The sequence below is a fragment of the Bactrocera latifrons genome, unplaced genomic scaffold, assembly GCF_001853355.1.
Source record: "Bactrocera latifrons isolate USDA-ARS-PBARC rearing strain unplaced genomic scaffold, ASM185335v1 scaffold_127, whole genome shotgun sequence".
In the NCBI taxonomy this organism is placed as follows: Eukaryota; Metazoa; Arthropoda; class Insecta; order Diptera; family Tephritidae; genus Bactrocera; species Bactrocera latifrons.
In genome coordinates this window covers 913,609-923,898 of record NW_017534708.1, presented here as the reverse complement: position 1 = coordinate 923,898, position 10,290 = coordinate 913,609, and positions in this window count along the sequence as shown.

Sequence of the window (10,290 nt, the reverse complement as noted above, 5' to 3'; positions counted from 1 at the left end):
TTTTCAATTTTTTATAAATATTCTAGAACCTATATTAGCAATTTTTTTAATTAAACCTTTTTTAAAAAAGGTGACAACCTTTCACGAAAAGTCTATCATATACAAATTTTTATTTTTCAATTCGTTTACCACATTCTAGAACCTTTCTTAGCAATTGATTAGATTAAAAATTTCAAAAAGGTGGCAACCTTTCACACAATATAATTCACCTATAATTTTTTTTTTATTTTTCAATTCGTTTTCCACATTCTATAACCTACATATATTAGTAATTTTTTGAATTAAAAATTTCAAAGGGTGGCAACATTTCACGAATAACTTTTCATCTCTAAATTATTTTACAATATTCAATTCGTTATCCATATTATAGAAGCTGTCTTAACAATTTTTCTGAACTAAAAATTTTAATAAGGTGGTAACCTTTCACGAAAAACATCCAACTTATAAATTCTTTTATATCTTGCAATTCGTTATCCATATTCTAGACCCACCTTCGCATTTTTTTTTATTAAWTTTTTTAAAAAGGTGGCAACCTTTCACGAAAAATCACTCACCTTTAAATTCTTTTATATTTTTTAACTATTTTTTAATAACCCTCTTTTCTCAAAATTTTTAGTAACATACAATTTTGAAACAAGTGGCAACATTCTTATCATTTATATACCTATTTTATAGAGGTTTAGGTAAATAAAAACGATATGCTTAATCTGAGAAGCTTTCTGAATCTATTACGGTGCACTCCAGGCTAGAACGAACTTACCACCACACGGGTACTAACGATTAATTAGCGTTCGTTGGAATTACATGTACAGCTCAGCTGGCCAAGAGTAGATCACAAGCGCGCTAAGGAACTGTCATCACCATCACCAACTGTTCATACAATATATTAAAATAAGCATTATTAGTATGTGTAATTAAAATTCGATGTTGCAACATTACCCCATTAGTGCTGCTTTCTACTAGCGCTACTAAGTACTCTGGTGGCACTAGCAGTGTCTCGTACATTGAATAATATTTCCGTTTACATAATTGTACCTCATCAATTATTGATTATGTTTACCTTTTCCAGGTAAGATACGTTCCTGCTAATTGCGGTACAACGCATCTATTATATTCTGGCAACAGAGTTCAAAAGCATTAACATAAATTTTGCGAGTAACTGTTCAGTTGGTTGCGTACGCACACGCATACCACATAGGTATATAGTTACATAGGAAACCATAGTATATGGGTGACTCTTCGGCAGCCATTAAATTGTATGCTAAATGGGCGTTTAATAGCTAAAATTATACAATTACCAAAATTATAGCAACAACTGCAACAAAGAGTGGACAGTTACAAAAGGCACCACAACAAGCAATGTAATAAGCAAATTTAATTTACATTATGGCTCGGTACTTCTTCTGGGTATACGTACCAAAGCAGAAACAGGTAAGCCTTCTTTATAAGTGACATCAGGTTTGAGAGTTTAGAGTAACCACAAATGTCAAAAGATTATGAATGCATGCATGAATGGCTTTATAATCTGGAACTCGTTGCCTCTATGTAAGAATTGTGGTTGGAAGAAGTATTCTAATTAAAGGGAAATTCATTTCGACGTTCCCTATTTTTTTTAAAGAAAACACAGACATTTAATTGAGAATATTTAGTATCATTCGAAAGAACATTCATTAGCATTTATTTTTGGAAGATTATATGTTTCTAATGTTTGCCGCAGCTATGTCTCAGATGGTCCATCCATTGCATCCAATTTTTTTGAGGCATCGAGGCATTTCGACCACGAAAACGGTCTCCATTGATGGTTACCTTCTCACCAGAATTTATTTTTAAATAAATATGATCTGATGATTCCAAGGACCCACAAACCACAATGCGGCAATTGCTTGATCACATACACATTGAACCTTAAATGGGCGTCTTCGCTGACAAAATTTGGCTCGAAAAGCCCACAGAGCGAGCGATGTTGCTTGGGAAGGTCGTATGGCTTCAGTTCTTGCAAAAGCTGTATTTTCCATATGTTTCCATACTTCAGTCTGAGTTGTTACGAATGCCTTATCGGCTCTCCAGGGCCTTCGGTCGAGTATTATCCAATAATGAATGCTGGGTCTCAAGATAGGCGAAACAGATGCTTTACAGAACGTAAATTTTCGTAATAAAGTTGACGATTTGTAAATGTTGTTCAGGCGCAAGTCGTGAAAAATTTCCCATCTCAACTGCCTGAAGACTGAGAATTCGCAAGGCAATGATCTAGCGACTTATAACTCGTTGAATTCTGCAAATTATATTTGCGCAAGTTGCTGAAGGAATCTTGTTGTTAACTCTCCAAGAGCTTAGGAGTCAACTGCTTCAAACAATCCTTGAATGAACTTAATGGTCTAGAGCAGTTTAAGGATACTACATTGAGTTCATACCGGACCATTTCGATCATAGAACTGTCGAATCAAGCTCTGGCCACTGGAAGAGAGAATAGTGAACTTGTTTGCGTATAGGTCAAGGCTTGGGGAGAAGGTTGGAGGTTTATCTACTGTCTTCTAGCTTTCTACTATCAGTGAAGCAGTTTATATTTCATTGCCCTAGAACGCAGCCTCCTTTAGGGAAGTAACTATCCACTCAGATAGTACGTTACACAGTTCCGCTTTACTCTTGCGTGTTACTGTTGGACAGCTGAGCCTAGCGTGAACTTAGATATTGTTATGAAATTATTAGTACATGTACAGTTGTAAGCTTATTTCGGTTCTAAGTAAATCGCAAGGGAGCCAGCGATATTTTCTTACTCAGCAGGGTTAGGCATTAATGCCTTAACAGTGAATGGCGGACAGTGCAGGTCAGAAGGTAGTTATGTCCGAAGTTTGGTTGGTGTATTGTTTTATGTCGCCGACTTAGTTGAGAAAGGACCACTTGATGTTGGTGATGATTTCTGCGAAAACATACAGCAGAAACTGCTTGGAGAGGAGTTTATTATGCTGCTTAACTGGGTACATACGGGTTTCAGGATGCAAGTGCTCGATGGGAGACATCAAGAGGCATCCCGTTGTAGTCCGTAGTGTAGCGGAGTGCTCGGACATGTTTGTAGTTTTCTCGTCTGCCTTTCAATACATCCAGGTGACCATATTTGTGTGGCATAGTTAAAGATGAGTCGGCCGATTACCTTGTATGTTGCCAAAAATATGAAAAGAAGGTCATTTATAGCGCCAGTTTTAAGGCTGTATGGAGCTTGAGTCATAGTAGCTAACCTAAATAACTAAGTATGAATGACCTGATACGAAAAAGACCGAAGCTAACAGCATGAACATTGTTATTATTTTATGAAAATCTTCAAAAGCTAACCGCAACAACTTCTGAGTCACATCTCTTCTTACTTTAAGAAACCATCCTAGAAAAGTGTGTGATTTCATTTCTACATTTTTTACTGTTTTCGACTTTTACCTCTTTAAATTTTTATTAACCGTTATTGTAATTACTTATATTGTTAAATCTTTGAGACTGCTTGCATTTTTATTGCTCGTCATTCATCTTTAATTATTTTGCTTTGCAACAGAGCGCCTATTATTGCTACCCAACAATATAAACGTAATTGCTGCTTCAATATATTGTTGATCGGAAAAATTCTGAGAATTTGTTTACAATTTCCTTCTTAGCATTTTCTTTCGTCCGATGAGTGCTTGACAATCGAAAGCTTTCGAAGGTCATTGTTACGATAATAATTCAAAATTAAAAACTCATTTAGCCATGAAAATTCCGAGCGCACACACACATACAAGCAGGTATATGTACTTATGTACAAACATCTATATAGCTTACGATTTTTTCTACACTTGAGCAAGGATAGCAGTAAGTTCGTTGAATCCTTTGTTGCAGCCGCTGGAATGGACATGCATAGTAAAAATGTATGGAAGGCTAAGTCATTTCGTATTAAGCCAGTTATGCACATACCCACAAGCTTATGTACATGGTTTGTTTGCAATAAATCGATTTCTTTAAAGCACATTTTTAGGCGCACGAGCGTACATAATTGTCTGCGTACCAGTGTATGCGTCCATTTGTGTGTGTGCTTAGCCACTGTGGATGAGCGTAAACTTATGTTTACACGCCCATGAGCCACTTAAAGTTGTACACGCACACACACRCACATATGCGCACACAGATATTTACTTTCACTTCCATTTTCTATAACAGCTACTGCGAATGAAATGTTCGACAAAAAAGTTGAAAAATTGAAAAATGAAATCTGGRGCATCTTCGACACTGTAGACCGCCAGTGGCTAAGTAAGAAGAAAAAACCCTCACATCTACACACACATACACACACAACAACGAAACAACAACGTCTTGTGCTGAATTGACTCTGGRCCGACAGCATCATACTTAGCCTAATAGCTCAGTTCAGTACACACTTTATCTCCAAGTAAATTGGTACACACTAAATCCTTCTATGGCAGGGCATTCATAGTGCGGTATGCGAAGTGAATTGTAGTAGCAGTTTGGGAATGCATGCCAAGTAGTTATATGTGGCTTTTCTCCAGCTGGACGCTTTCTATGCATTCAAATGTCGATTACATGTTTGCCCGTCTTAAGCCTGCTTGTGTGCGGCACAAGTGCAACCTTGAAAGTGAAAATCAGCCGACCATTTAGTGTAGCAGTCGACCTAGCTTGCTGGTCAAGCGCATTCTTTCGTATGAAATAATGCCTTTTCACACTGCTTACATAACGGTATATATATGTTTTGTGCACAACGCTTCATGACATGCTGTGTGTAAATGGAAAATGAATTGCCAAGGTCTGGAAATTTTTTTTCAGAGATGGCATCGCTGTCTTAGACAATAATCCATGCATTAAAGCTTTCCATACAAGATTCCGATTGCTCAGTTTGTAAACCAGCTATAGTAGTCCGATATCGGCGGATCACACTTGGACTACTATATGCAGTCTACTGTGTTGCCATAAAAAGAGAAGCACTGTATTCAATATTACAAGTCAGCAAAGCGCCTTCTTTGCCAAAAAATTTGTTAAGACATTTAATTCCCATTTCCACCAACTCGGTGGGATATCTAAAGATGTGAGCTTCCAGGTGTTTGAGTCTAACGTTCCAATGTGGTAGAATTAAGTAGAAAGTGTCGTGGTGAGACCTTCTAAATTCTGTAACTGACGTCCGGTAAGATTTTCAACACACTAGAAGATGGGAGCACCGACCCATTGCCGTTCTACTGACAGCTAGACTAAGTTGCCTTTCCTTGCTAGCTCATCAGCTTTACAGTTACCGCTGAGGCCTGATATCCAAACTAATCTTATTACAAAGTCACTCCATGTCATTGATAACGAGGTTAGGCAATCTTCATCCAACCTTGGACGCACGGTTAGTGAGTTCAATGATATTATCGCCGCTCTGCTTTCAGAGTATATAGTCATTTCTCTGAAGATGGCAGCACTACGATAATTTAGTTTGCGGACTCCATGATCCATGGCGTTTAAGTGAGAATTAAGTTTAGTTTTTTGTGTGAATGGTGTGCGCGTGTAATTTTCGTATGGGGTCCAACTTCTAATCGGACTGGTGATTAGAAGTACGAAGTACACAACTGGTAGTAGTTTCGGCAACGAGGTCTGACTGAAGGCTTAATTCTGGTACCACGGGAAGTAGGAGCCCTTGGCTGACTTGACTGACCTCTTTGGGGATGAACTTTGAACCCTACCAAGGTGGTTTTAGTTCCAGTGCGTTGCAGTTTTATAATGGATAAAAATATCAAAAAAAGAATTTGTCTCAAATTTTGCATTTCTAACCGATTTCGTGTGAAGAATCGTTACAAATGTTGGATAACCTCGTTCTGGACGACGTTTCACTGCTTCAAATATTAAAAAAGTGAAGGATATGGTGCTTGAAAATTATCAGGCAAGTATTAGAGAGATGGTAAAAGAGCTCGACATCTTTCGCTAGTCCGTTCGAATTGATTTTGGTGAATATGTTGGATATTTTTGCTTGTTCCCCAAGGGATATTACAAAATTCGCTGAAGAAGCTGAAGACCATCACAAAAAGTGTTCATGAAAAGTTTTTCGAGGACTAGCAAAATCGTTGAGATAAGTGTATTACATCTGGGAAACAATGTATAAAGCTCTAAATTTTTAGTATTTCCCAGATTATTTGTAATAAATGCCTTACCAATGTTATTAAAATTATTTTAAAATAYATTTAGTTAAATCCCTTAAAATAAGTTATGAATGTTTTAGTTTGACAATTAATACAATATCTAAAACATACAAACACTTGGTATAAATGGCATATAACAGTTACAACCGAGCGTAGACGCCTACGCGTATCCATTCATCACTAACGATTGACTAAAGGACTAAAGAAATAACGTTCTGCAGAGATTTAGGCGCTATGAATACAATCAATACAAACACACAAATGCTCATACATTCATATATAGCTCTATACATAGCTAAGCTCAAACAAAGGCCGCATTTAGTGACCTTACCTTTCACCTTCTTTCTCTTTGGCTTGCACAATTCCCATATTTTGTGTAGTGATGCGCTCGGACAGCTGCTCTAAATCAACGCAATTCGCATGAAATTGAAACTACTCACATACACGCACATACTCATACACACACACACACATATTCACAACTATTCTGCAACTGTAAATATTTCATGGAAACTCGTGCTGTATAGTTCAMCGCGTTCAAAGCGTGAGGGAATGAGTGAGTTTTATTGTTGTATATACACGTGACTTTGTCTGTGCGTGTATTGGTGTTTGTGGTAAAAGTCGTAAGCGCAATAATTTAATTTGTGGTTTAGGTCAAGGTACTCACTTACAAATATTATGCTGCTTTCTGGCGCCGTGTCTTTATGCTTCTTTTAAATAAATAAATAATGTTATTTTGGTGTTTGTGTGTATGTGTGGGTGCTTATAATGGAGTCCCACATGGTTAGGTGCATAAATTTTTAAAAATTTAATAACAACATGAACAACCGCAAATTAAACAAGGTTGCAGCTTAGTACAGTGAATACAGGACACATTTTCTGCCGCCGCGACAGTACTTCGGAGCTTGAGACGTTCTGATATGATCAAGCAGGCTTACCCAGATGTTGCTTTAGCAAGAAGTGGTKTGTTTCGAGAGGCAATCTTCCGAGCTACACACGCCGGCGACTTCTCGCCCAAAAAAGGGAAGAATTAGCAAATCTAAAGTGGAAATGATGATCATTGACTTTTTTGACATCAAAAGCATGGTCCACCATGAATTTGTTCCTTCTAGGCAAACCGTCAACGCCAAGTTTTACGTGGAAGTCCTCAAGAGACTCGAGCGAAGGGACAATCGGGTCCGATAAGACATCGCAGCCGATTGCAAGCTGCACCACGACAATGCCCCGGCTTACCTAATCAAAGCCTTCATTTCAACGCTTCCACAGCCGCCTTACAGCTTAGATGTGGCTCCCCTGGAACATGCAACGCTGCTCTCAGGGCTATTTCGCTTCAATGCTTGGTAGTCGCGCTGGCATCGGTGCATCGACACAGAAGGAGCCTATTTTGAAAGTTTTTAAAGAATTGTAACGATTGGTTCAATATTTTTTTTTTTTAATCGACTCGGTCCTATTACTTTCTGGGAAACCGCCGTATATGCGATCGAGCAAAGGAACCTCATTTAAACGCTGCCAAAATGGTTCACATTGTAAACGCTCTCAACTCCATGACCAAAAAAGGGTTGGCGATACAGAACACACTCTAAAATCTCCGCGAATACCCCATTTTACCCCCGAAGAGCTACAACTACACGCTTGGCGCAACGGGAAAGTTCTATGAAAGACTACATAAGCCCAGACTCGAAGCGGCTATCAACGAAACTGGAGGATTTTCCCCTAGACAACACAGCTTTAGACGAGGGAGGTCAACGCTAGGGTCTATACCTGTCTCTTATACACATCTAGATGTGTATAAGAGACAGCCAGTATACCATCTACTATACACGCTTTGCACAACAGGAAAGCTCTGTGAAAGACTACCTAAACCCAGACTCGAAGCGGCTATCAATGAAGCTGGAGGATTTTTCCCCTAGACAACACAGCTTTAGACGAGGGAGGTCAACGCTAGGGTCTATACAGTGCATCATTGAAAATGTAGMAGCCGCATTGCGTAGATGGCATAAATAAACAATAGTGTTGCTGTCGACTTTTGATGCCCGAAATGCTAGATGGATGAAAATGCTCGACGCTCTCGAAAAAAWCTTTAAAATCACAAAATATCTCAGAACTGTATAACAGAAAACTGCTGCACCACAATAGAGAAGCATCACGACAGAYATATTCACACAACCTCCAGCTCGCTACGGAGAAACCAGAGCTAATACAACTAACAAATAAACCCATACCACTCGAAATAGGTATGTAAACGACTAAAGATATWTTTGGGATGCAAAAAGCTGTAAACTATCTTCGCGTAAAATTGGACTCCTGACTAGATTTTTTGAGTACAAATCCAGCACGCAGCAGAAAAGGTAGCGAAGATCAGAAGACTAACTAAAAAGACTAATGGCCAACATAAGGCGCCCCAGCCAATGAAACAAAAGGCTACGAATGAGAAAAGTCGAGGAGCCGTCATGCCTATACAACGACGCGACAGAAGACGACGCTATACGCTATTCTTAGAAAAAAAAAATTTACTACTTGTAAAGAGGTTCGATATTGCTAGTTCCGAAAAATTGACAGCTTCTTTTGAAGAAAACGACGCGTAAAAAATTTCAAATCAATATTTCAAAAACCGAGGAACTACTTTCCACAAAACAGATTGTGTGTATCCATTATCTAATTGGGGATATCCAATTTCTAATTTGAAACTGTTAACCATTGTTCTAGCAAAACAATTACAGTTATGTCATATACATATGTTTACAATATCCAAAACAACCTTTCAAACTAATTTTAACAAAATAATGTCAGAAATAAACTCACTCATCGTTTAGAAATCATTTGGGCGGCCGTCAGACGCCAATTATAAACGTCTGCATGCAAATGACATGTCTTTATTTAGCCTCAAAATTCGTATAAATATTTGATATCAAAATTTTAAATTGATCACTTAAAYTAATGCACGCTTCACTTTAATAATAAAAACATATTAACTTAATGATATGGATTCAGATGAATATTGTGGTGTTTTTGTGGTTATTTTGTGGCCAAGGATTTCACTTCGAAACGAAAGGAATTGTTTTATATTTAAGCAGAATTTAATAAAATATTAATTGTCTGAAAATTTGTAAAACTTGAATATATGCTTTGACTAAACACAAGTTTAAACATTTATTCAAATTTGTCTTTTTTGCTTAGAGAAAGGAAATCCATTATTTTCGCTTTCCATTGAAGAGTTTATTTGACGTAGTCAAAATTATCTGATTTGGTTCAAATATGARCCGCTTGTTCGATAACATTGCTGCCATTTTGAAGGTTATTTCATAGCGCYACTCTCATAGAAGTCCTCGTCGCGGTTGGTAGAAAGAAAYTAAAWAACGAAGGCAGTYKATTTTCTCCAGCTCATTCGCCWTAGACAGAAAAAGGTAGTAATCACTTGGTTCCAGGTGCGGAATAGAAGGTGGATGCATAAGTAATCCCCAACCAAGGTGCTGAAGTTTTCGACGAGTCACTATCAATGCTATGTTGCCTACACATTGTCCGGATGGAAAATAGTTCATCTGCTATTGGTCAAAACTGRYCGCTTCTGAACGATTGCTTCCTTCAAAATTTCTAATTGTGTGCGGTAAATGTCAGATTTGAGAGTTCGGCCGTAGAGGAGCAGCTCTTATTAGATGATGAGACAGGGATGATTCCCTGTAAATCCCACCAAATAAATAGCAAAATTTTCCGGACCAACAATTTTTGCTGTGCCACCATTTGCGCTAGCACACTCCTTTTCGACCACGACCGTATTCGCTTGACGTGTCGCAAGTGATTCATTTTTTATCACCAGTAATCATATCCTACAAAAATGAATCGATTTTGTTGGAATTCGCTATCAAATTGCAGACGGCAATTCTGACGATGTTGTTTTTGGGTTACGCATCCATTTAACGAACCTTTTTTGTAGGTATAGCTAGTGTTATTAAAAATGCCTCCAAATGTTTTTTATGTAATGATTCAAACCTGTGCTTGCTGATCGCCAAACTCTATCAATCTAAATTATTTTATGGATATTTTAATTCTTCTGCTTTAATTCATAAAATTCATTTAATACAGGGTGGCTGATGAAAAAATTAAATCACTTTTTTTCTATTTAATTAATCTGGTTAATTTTTATTTTTTTTTT